The sequence below is a fragment of the Sapajus apella genome, unplaced genomic scaffold (assembly GCF_009761245.1).
Source record: "Sapajus apella isolate SASKATOON/1434 unplaced genomic scaffold, GSC_monkey_1.0 scaffold156, whole genome shotgun sequence".
In the NCBI taxonomy this organism is placed as follows: domain Eukaryota; kingdom Metazoa; phylum Chordata; class Mammalia; order Primates; family Cebidae; genus Sapajus; species Sapajus apella.
This window is the reverse complement of record NW_022437096.1, coordinates 860,693-871,062: the sequence shown is the minus strand read 5'-3', so window position 1 is coordinate 871,062 and position 10,370 is coordinate 860,693. Positions and strand designations below refer to the sequence as shown.

General features: G+C 50.9%; 1 protein-coding gene across 2 annotated transcripts in view; it reads right to left on the bottom strand.

Annotated features, from left to right (window-relative positions):
* TAFA5 (TAFA chemokine like family member 5) overlaps window positions 1–10,370 on the bottom strand; it is a 280,241-nt gene that overhangs the window by 1,183 nt on the left and 268,688 nt on the right. The gene's annotated exons all lie outside the window — the stretch shown is intronic.

The following is a 10,370-nucleotide window of genomic DNA, read 5'->3' as shown; positions in this document are numbered from 1 at the left end:
AACACGTGTGAGTGTGCACATGTGTGCATGTGTGAGGACTCCTGTGCACATGCATGTCCATAGTGTGAGGGCACATGTGAGTGTGCACACATGTGCATGTGTGTGAGGACACATGCATGTTTATGTGTGTGTGAGGACATATGTGTGAGGACCCGTGCGCTTGCATGCATGTCCATAGTGTGAGGACACCTGTGTGTGTACACATGTGCATGTGTGTATGTATGTGCATCTGTGTGAGGACATGTGTGGGTGTGCATGCGTGTGCATATGTGTGAGGACTCGTGTGCTTGCATGCATGTCTATAGTGCGAGGACACCTGTGAGTGTGCACACATGTGCATGTGTGTGAAGTCACATGTGTATGCATTTATGTGTGAGGACACACATGGGTGTGCATGTGTGTGCACGTGTGGGGGACATGTGTGTGCCTGTGCACACCTGCATGTGCATATGTGAATGTACATGTGTCCTAGCCTGCCCCAAGGCTCAAACAAGCTTCCCCAGAGGAGCTGCCATTTTCCTCCAGAAACAGGATTTCCTCCCAAAATCCCAGGGATTACTGACCCCCAACCCAGCGGGAGGCTCTGACAAAACCCCACTTGCCCCCCGAGCTGCTGCCCCAGACGCACAGCAGGGCACCTCCTACCCCTGCATTCTGCAGAGGATGTTCCAACTGCAGTGGCCCCAGGGCGGCTCAGTGAGTTCAGTCACAGCGACCTGGAGAAGAAGCATGAGGTGACCTCAGCGTGGCCCCACTGCCATCTTTTATGCAGCCCCGTCGCCCCTGGTTTCACTCCAGCGATGAAGCTGGCAGGTGCCTGGGCATCGTGAACAGGGCTCTGAGTCGCTGAAACAGCAAGAGGACAGACTGCTCGGGGGGGTTGCTCAGGGGCGCTCAGCGCTGGTGTCGTCACCCCGTATTGATGGGAAACTCCAGGGCAGCACCCCACCATCTGGGACAGGGCTAGGCCTCTGGTTTGAGACCGGGCATGCCAGGGGAGCTGGGCCTGGATCACAAACATGGCTGGCACGGCCACAGATCTGGGAGTGCTCAGCGCCCGCAGGCAGGGCGGGTGTGCAGGTGTCTGCCCAGGTCACAGGGGAGAGCACATAACCTGCCGTGCAGCCTCTGCTCTCCCACCTGAGGGTCAGCACCCACCCCCAGGAGCATGCACCTCCGCGTGGCTTGGCGGGCCTGATGGCGGTGATGGCCGGGAATGCCTCTGTGCGCTCCGAGTCAGAAAACAAAACCAGGCATCCACACGATGCCCAGATGGGCGGCGGTGCTGGCCTGGCCCTGAGTGGGGGCCTGACCATGAGCAAGGCAATTAATAGTCATGCAAAGCTCCAACCAGCAGGCAGGGTCCCGCACAGCTCCCAGAGCACACAGGGGTGACACCAGGGGTCCCACCATCCAGGAGGAGGCAGATCACAGATGCTGCAGGCAGGGTGGAAATCCATCGTGTTGAAGTGCAGCGTGTGGCAGCTGGCAGCAGGGGCACTTGGTTGCTAGCTCTATTTCTGAAACATTTGCACCACTCCAAAAGGAAACCTCAGCGCCAGTACCCCATGCATAGGCAGCTGCGGATACGTGCCTCTCTGGATTGACCTGTTCCGGAGCTTTTGTATGAATGGGGTCACCCAGGTTGCTACCGTTGGTACAGGCCTCTCCCTCAGCACCATGTTTGGAGGCTCACCTACCTCACAGCTGTGTCAGGCTCCATTCCCGTTCATGACTGCATAATATCCCACCACACAGCTCTCCTGTGAATGCACCATCTCCCTCCATTCTAATTTTTGATTTTAATTATTTTTTTTTGAGATGGAGTCTAACTCTGTCGCCCAGGCTGGAGTGCAGTGGTGCGATCTCAGCTCACTGCAACATCCGCCTCCCGGGTTCAAGCGATTCTCCTGCCTCAGCCTCCTGAGTAGCTGGGACTACAGGCACGCTCCACCAAACCTGGCTAATTTTTGTATTTTTAGGAGAGACAGGGTTTTACCATGTTGGTCAGGCTGGTCGTGAACTCCTGACCTCAGGTGATCTACACGCCTAGGCCTCCCAGAGTTCTGAGACAGGTGTGAGCCCCTGCTCCCAGGGTCTCTCCATTGTAAATGTGATTTTCTGTCACCATTACCACACCGAAGAAATCATCCCTTTTTTAATTGACAGTCTTGTGTCCATTATTGTGAAAATGACCCTTAGTGGCCACAGTGGATTTATGTTACAGATAGCCCCTTAACAGATTTAAAAGATGGTCAAATATTGAAAATGTTGTTTGCTTGCAAGGTTTTACTATTTCAAACAAGGCAGAGATGGGCATATTTATAGCTAATTCTTTGCATATATCTTTATATATTTTTTAGGACAAAATCCTAGAAATGAAATTTCTAGGTCACATCATGCCCATTTAAAGGCTTTTTATAGAGCTTGAGAAATTGCCCTCCTTAAAGACAGAGGAAGCAGTTCTGCCTCCTCCCTCCAGCTGTGTGTGAGGCCGCTCCGGCGGTGCTTACCTTGGTGCAGATGTTGAGGAGGAGGGACACAGCTGTGCAGACGTTCTGATGGCAGTCGGCAATGGCAGCAGGCTCAGGCGTACAGACACGTGAGCTAGGGAGGAAGATGGAGAGAGACAGAAAGAGAGAGAGAAGGAGAGAACCTGTGTCTGCTGCCACGGTGACCACGTCCGTTTTCCATGGATTTGACTGCAGGTCTTTTGCTCCAGTTAGGGGGTCACTATGAGAGGTCCACATCCCCAGTCTAGTCTCTCTCCCTTCCTGGGCCACTGTGTCCACAGCAGAAGAGGTCCCGGCTGCCATGCCTGGATGCATCTTTGCTCTGAGTTAATTCACAGCAGTTGTCAATCAGCCTCCTGAGGGGCCGACCCTAGATGGGTCCCTCTGTGGGGCCGCGCTGTCACCGGCCTTGGCCGATCTTGGCCCGGAGGCGGCCTCTTGAAACCCTGCGGTGTCCTAACTGCTGCACACTGTCTCTGTTCTCACCACCCCTGCTGGCTGGCTCATTCTTTCCTTAGCTTAGTTCTTTCTGGAGGATCTTGTGAAATGCAGCTGCAACAACCACGAATCCATCTCTGTGGCCCCTCCGACCCTCCGTCCAGCTAAGGCTGCCTGGAGACCTTGAGTTTGTGCAGACACTCCAGCCCCACACAGACCACACTTGCAGTCTCCCTGTTTTAAACCCAAATTTCCAGCATGGGCAGCAGGACAGGCTGGGCTGGGTGAGTGTCCCATCACCCCCGCGTGGCTGAGGACTGAGCGGAGCTGCACACACAGCTCTCCGGGCGCCATCCCTGGGACGAGGAGGCGGCAGGGAAGAGGACTCGCTGGGAAAAACGTTCCAGAGATGGAAGTCTCAGGAGCCCCAGCTCCACACCCCCAAAGTGGGAGCGGAGCACACACGGGGCGCTGGGTGGAACTTTTGGCAAGAGCCACCAAATGTCCCCAGGACCGAGAGAGAGAGATGGGGTCCTTCCAAACGTGCCCTAGTTTGGAAGGTCTGGACCTAGTTTGGAAGTGGCCTGGACCCCGGCCAGGCACCCATTCCACTTCCCTGAAGACCCCGCCCAGCGCTCTGCAGAGCCCCGGCCCACCCTAGCCGCAGTCCCTGGGATTAGACACCCACCTGGAGAGGAAAGCACTGGGGAGGAGAGAAGGTGGGTGTGGAAAGGCAAATGCCCCCCACCTGGGCGGGCAGGCAGGTCCAGAGCACCTGAGAGCCAAGGGCACAGCCTGACCACCTGGCCCAGCTCCTGGCTCGCGGCCCGAGGCCCCTGCCTTGCTGGGTTTCTCTCCTAATATTTGTTTTTATGCTGCCATCAACTAAATTGAAGCTTAATCAAAGTGATTAGTCTCTGCTTCCAATTGCCCTAAATGAGCTCCGTCTCGAAGCCGTGTCAGGGCTGCCTGCCCCGGGATGGGCCTATTAATCACTGCTCACAGCTGGGGAGCTAGCAGCCTCCCGAAGATGCTTCCAGAATGAGCTATGCGGGAGACAGCAGGACCACTGAGACAGGGCACCGAGCGGGGAGGAAGAGGAGGAGGAGGAGGAGTAAAGAAAAGAGGGAGGAGGGGGAGAGGGTGGACCAGGGGAAGGAAGAGATGGAGGAGGAGAGGGTGGAAGAGGGGAAGGAGGAGAAGAATGGGGGGGGGGGGGGGGGGGGAAGGGGAGGGGAAGTGGGTGTGGGAGGGGGAAAGGAAAGCTGCACATTTGAAACAAAACCCAGGGCTCCCATCAGAGCCTTTTCTCCTCTGCCCGCTCCGGGATCTGATGCCAGCACCAGCCTCAAGGTTCAGCCAGCGCCGAGTTGGGAGTCAGTCCTGCAGGGCAGCCCAGCCTCACAGAGCTGCAGCTCAGCCCAGCAGACGGCGTGGCCGTGGGGCCTGCCCAGCTCCTTGAGTGGACAGCAGGCCCCAGACCGGGCCTCTCTGGGGAGCCGTGCCGGAGAGGCCCCGGCCAGGAAGGTCCTGCTGGCCAGGCGGGAGGTCCCCAGGCCTTAGGGAAGGCACAGACCCTCCCGAGGGGTGACGGGGTTAGGAGGCAAAGGTCAGCCAAGGAGGGAAGGGGGAAAGTGTGCAGGGCCTGTGTGGGGACTTTGATAAAATGCTGATTCCCAGGCCTTGCCTGCATTTTAGCATGGCCCCGTGTGTTTTCTAGGGTCACCACCACACAGCACCACAAACTGGCGTCTGAAACCACGCAGTTCATCTCCCGCGCAGAGGCCGGATTCAGAAACCACAGTGCCCACGGCCGCTCCCTCCAAGGGTGCTGTGGGGTGGGGGGTCCTTCCTGCTGCTTTCGGCTCTCGGTGTCCTCCAGGGCCCTTGGCTTGTGGAGCCACCCCTCGCCCTGCTCTCATGGTCACTCGGCCCTCTCCCGTGTGTGTCTGACCCCTCTACGCTCCCATGAGGACACGTGGCCTTGGATTCAGGCCCCATGGGGCGAATCAGGCTGCTCTCCTCATCCTGACCTCCCGACTCACATCTGCAAAGTCCAAACCAGCTCACACTCCGGGTTCCCAGTTAGGTCGTGGGAAGATGTTTTCTGGGGGCCACTTGGCTTCACCCCAGGTGTGATCCTCTTCCCTGGGACCACGTGGGACCCGGCCCTGGGAGCTCTAATGTGTGGTCCGGTGGGGGCCTCACTGAGTGTTTCTTTCAAGTGCCACTTCAGACTCACGGGAAGACTGGGCATGGCCACTAACCCTTCACTTGCTCCCTCCAAAACCATTCCAGTCTGCTTCACTGAGAAAGGAAAACGAGGAAGGAAGTTTTGTCCTTCAATGTCCCCGTGAACCCTGGGAGACAGGGCTGATAAAGAAAAACCTTATCTTTTAAAGTATTCAGGGGCGGGGCATAATATCTTTGTTTGTGGAGTGAAATTCATACCTTGTTGATAGCTTTCGCTGCTGTGTATCTGTCTCAATCTAGCCACAGGAGGTGACCTCCAAATACGGTTAATTTAATCTGCAGCAATAACCCTGCAATTGACTTTCCCGAAACTGATATTAGATGAAATCTCTGTTCCGCTGAGCCTGGCTGTCGTTAGCTATTCCCCGTGAAAGGCCTAATGTTCAGCATTTAAAAATCCCCCCCGATGCTGTCAACTTTCATAAATGTACTCTTTTATTAAGGAATTAGCAGCAAAGCAGGTTCTGGGGCATGGCGGTATTTGGGGAGATGACCAGGACCCTGCCATGTGCAGACAGGACATCCATAGACCCAGGCTGTGAGTGGCAGGCCACAGAGACACCAGTGCCACCTACCTCTGGGACCAGGAGGATGTGAGGACCCCAGGGGAACAGAGAGGAAAGAGGCCGGCTGCCCAAGCCCGCAGAACACGCACTGCTGAGCAAGGCTCCGATCTGCTCCGACTTGGGGTCAACTCGGACTAGGGACGTCCTGTCTGCCCACGACAGCGTCCTGAGAATCTGCCCAAATACCACCACGCCCTACACCTCGCTTTGCTGCTAATTCCTTAATAAAAGAGTGTGTTTCTGAAAGGTGACCACGTCAGGCGGGAGGTTTTTTTTTTGGAGACAGTTTCGCTCTTGTTGCCCAGGCTGGAGTGCAATGGCGTGATGTCGGCTCACCACAACCTCCGCCTCCTGAGTTCAAGCGATTCTCCTGCCTCAGCCTCCCAAGTAGCTGGGGTTACAAGCATGCACCACCACGCCCAGCTAATTTTTGTATTTTTAGTAGAGACAAGGTTTCTCCATGTTGGTCAGGCTGGTCTTGAACTCCCGACCTCAGGTGACCCGCCCACCTCAGCCTCTAAAGCGCTGGGATTACAGGCATGAGCCACCATACCCTGTCAACAATATCAGGGGGATTTTTATAAACACTGTCCATTAGGCCTTTCATTGAATAGCTAATGACAGGGAGCCCTGTTTGCTCCGGGACACAAGGCACACACTGCCCACCATGGCTCATACACCCCAACCTCTGTCCTGAGCCCAACCTTCTCCTACTGCATGGACCATGTGGCGATGGTCACGGGATCATCTCAGGTGTGTTTCTGCATCGCCGTCGGGTGACTGTACATGTGAGTTTCAGGTTCTGGGTGGCTGGGTGCCCTGACTGCCAACACACACCCACTCCTCCCTGGTCCTGCCAGAGCTGGCGTGGGATCTCACGTCTATTCCTCCCTCTGCAGCTCGGGGGGGGGGTTGTGCTCCCATCTGTGTACCAGGTTCCACATCTATAGCACGCATGAGATGAAGGCTGCCGTGGACGTCTTGTGGTCAGTGCTTTAGAAAGGTCAGCCGTACGAGGCACAGAGGAGGCGTTCGGACACGTGAACGGGGGCTGATGCTTTCCAGGGCTCAGGAGATGTCCTGGCCAGCAAGTGTCTTCACCTCTTATGATCCATATGGGTAGGAGAAAGAGCTTGCTCGGGTCCGCAGTCACCTGAGTCTGATGGGGGGGCTCGGCACAGGATGCGGAGGGCTGATGGGTCTCCAGCCCAGTCTTATGGTCAAAAGGCAATTCCCATCCACACTTTTGACTGTCTGCACTGATTCCCACCGTCATCCTGGCAGGATAGAGGGAAGACATTCAGCCATGTCACCAACGTGCACCTTACTGTAGTCCACGCTGTAGAAGAATGATGCAGGACTTTTTAAATTTCAAGACTATTTTTGGTATTAAAATTATATTTAACAGAAATGTTAATCATTTGTAACTCTAATTTAGCAATACTTCATTCTTTTGAAATGTGCTCGGGGCTGGTAGTGGTGGCTCATACCTGTAACCCCAGCACTTTGGGAGGCCAAGGCAGGTGGATTGCCTGAGGTCAGGAGTTCAAGACCAGCCTGGGCAACATGGTGAAACCCTGTCGCTACTAAAACTACAAAAATTAGCTGGACGTGGTGGTGGGTGCCTGTGACTGAGGCATGAGAATCGCTTGAACCCGGGAGGCAGAGGCTGCAGTGAGCTGAGATTGTGCCACTGCACTCCAGCCTGGGCAACAAGAGCAAGACTCCATCTCAAAAAAAATTAATAATAAAATAAAATAAAATGTGCTAGGAACACAGGAGAAAATCTTTAGGATCTAAGGATAGGCAAGGAGACCTGAGACCCGACACTCAAAGCAAGACTCCTAAAATGAAATATTGACAAATTGGACCGCCTCAAAATTAAAATCTTTTGCTCTGAGATAGTTAAGAGGATGAAAAGTTGAGCTCAAAACTTGGAGAAAACTTTTGCAAACCACATATATGACCTAAAATTAATATCCAGAGTATATAAAGGACTCTCGAGCTCAATAATAAAAAACAAAGCAACGTTAGCATCTAGGAAATGGGCAAAGGACACACTGAATTGACTGTTTATGTGTTCTGGAAAATAAGCACATGAGAAGTTGCACAGGAAAGCAAATGAAAAATTGTCCACCTTCATTAGCAAGTTTAAAAAATTATCTAACAGGGAAGTTGGAGATGAAGGAAGAAATGAACACGGACACTAATAATATGTTGAGGTATTTAAAATAGAGTATTTAAATACATGAAAATCTAAGTACATGAAGAGAGAAGGGTCAATGACATTCAAACGTTCTGAGTTATTTCTTTTACTAGAAAAGAGGGTAAAATACTCATTAATATGAGACATTTCTGGATCCAAAATGCATGCCACAATTTTTAAGATGTCTAACAAAACAATAGTAAAAAGCCATATAGCTTTCAACCCAGAGGATAAAATTGAAAGGATCAAAGTCATAGGAAATAAAACAAGAAATGAATAGAAAGGAACCTACAGCAGGTGGGACACTTATGTGAGGTCGTAGCTAACCCCAAATACATTCGTTATGTTACGTGAAGTCAAGTGCTTCACTTATGAGGCAATTAGTTTTCAGAGTGGATGAAATAACGGCACTCTGCTACACGGCATTTACAAGACACACATCTAAAACAAAAGGACACAGAAAGTTTAAAGGAAGAAAATGTAAGAAGCCAGAAATCACATAAAACATTAAGCAAAATAAAGGTGTAGCACAATTGCTATTTGAAAAAAACTGTAGAAAAACAGTCCCAAAGACACAGAGATTCACTTGATATTACTAAAAAGGCTCAAATCACTGTAGATATAACAATTTTGAACGTATAAGCACCTCCCAATAAATGAAAGTTGTGATATTTCAAGAATTAAAGGAGAAAAATCAGAGGGTCCTCTCGACAGTGTCACAAAAGCAAAAACAAAAAAATAATTGTTAACAAACTCAAGGTAGAAGGAAAAGGAGTTTCACCCTGTTGCCCAGACTGGAGAGCAGTGGCGCGATCCTGGCTCACCACAACACCACAACCTCCGCCTGCCTCCTGGGTTCAAGTTATTCTTCTGCCTCAGCCTCCCAAGTAGGTGGGATTACCGGACCCGCCACCATGCCTGGCTCACTTTGTATTTTTAGTAGAGACAGGGTTTCTCCATGTGGGTCAGGCTGGTCTCGAACGCCCAACCCTAGATAATCTGCCCACCTTGGCCTCCCAACTGCTTGGATTACAGGCACGAGCCACCATGCCCGGCAAGAAAACTTTCTTAAGCTCAACAACAGTGAAAAGAAAAAAAAAATGAGGGAAGAGAAACCTATAGGAAGCATCTAAAAATGAAAAAGAATGTTAAAGATTTATTTTTGAAGCTGGAGGCAAAAAAGGGAAAGTCGCCATGCACAGTTGTAGTCAAGGTAGCAGAGGGTCAGGCCAGAGCAAGAAGTCAAAAAAATAAATAAAATCTGTAAGAATTGAAAAGAAAGAAATAAAACTGACATTATTTCCAGATGACATAATTGCTTACATAGAAAATAACAAATAATACAATTATACTATTAGAATTAACATGGAAGTTTAGCAAGGTTGTTGAATACAAAGTCAATATAAATTAAATTGATATTTTTCTAAGCAGTACGATCCATTTTGAAAGACATTTAAAAAAGATAAAGTTTCTAAAAATACCAAAAAAACATAGGAAGAAGTCAAACAAAATATGCACAAGATCTCTGCACAGATTATAAAACATGAATGGGAAAGATGGTAAATGGGGAGACATAGTTACGCATTTTTGAACTGTATTTGAAGACGTTACTTCTGCAAAAATTCAGCTGCGATTGCAGAGTCGATGCATTCCCAACGAACATTCTGACTGAATTTTATTTTGGCTTGTTGCCTTTGTGGCAACCTTAAGACACTCTTGAATAAGAGCAGGTGGTTTGATTTCTCCGCTAGAAGTCAAGACTTACTCTAAAGCTTCAGTCATTTGGAGAGTGTGGTGTGAAGCAAGAACAGCCCAACAGAAAGTAGGGTGGAGAAGCAGACGCCCGGGGCAGAGCCCAGCAAACATAGGCTGAATCATGACAAGGGTGACACCATGAAGGCGCGGGAAAGGGGGCCTGACACAAATGCTGCTGGAATAAATACAAGAGAGTTTGAACTGCTGCTCACACCATATATAGAAGTGAAATTCAGGTAGATTATAACCCTAAAGAGATAAGCAAAGCAGTACGTCCCTTCAACGATAATAGAGAGGGTAAGGTAACTTCACGACCAGGCAGGGGAAGATTCCTTAGACACAAAAGCAAAAACCATGGAATACCATGCAGCCATAAAAAAGAATGAGAGCCATAGAAAGAGGGAAGCCATCATTCTCAGCAAACTAACACAGGAACAGAAAACCAAACACCACATGTTCTCACTTATAAGTCGGAGAACAATGAGAGCACATGGGCACAGAGAGGGGAACATCCCACACCAGGGCCTGTTCAGGGGTGGGGGGCAAAGGGAGGGCATTCGGACAAATACCTAATGCACTCAGGGCTTAAAACTTAGATGACGGGCTGATAGGTGCAGCACACCTCCACGGCACATGCAT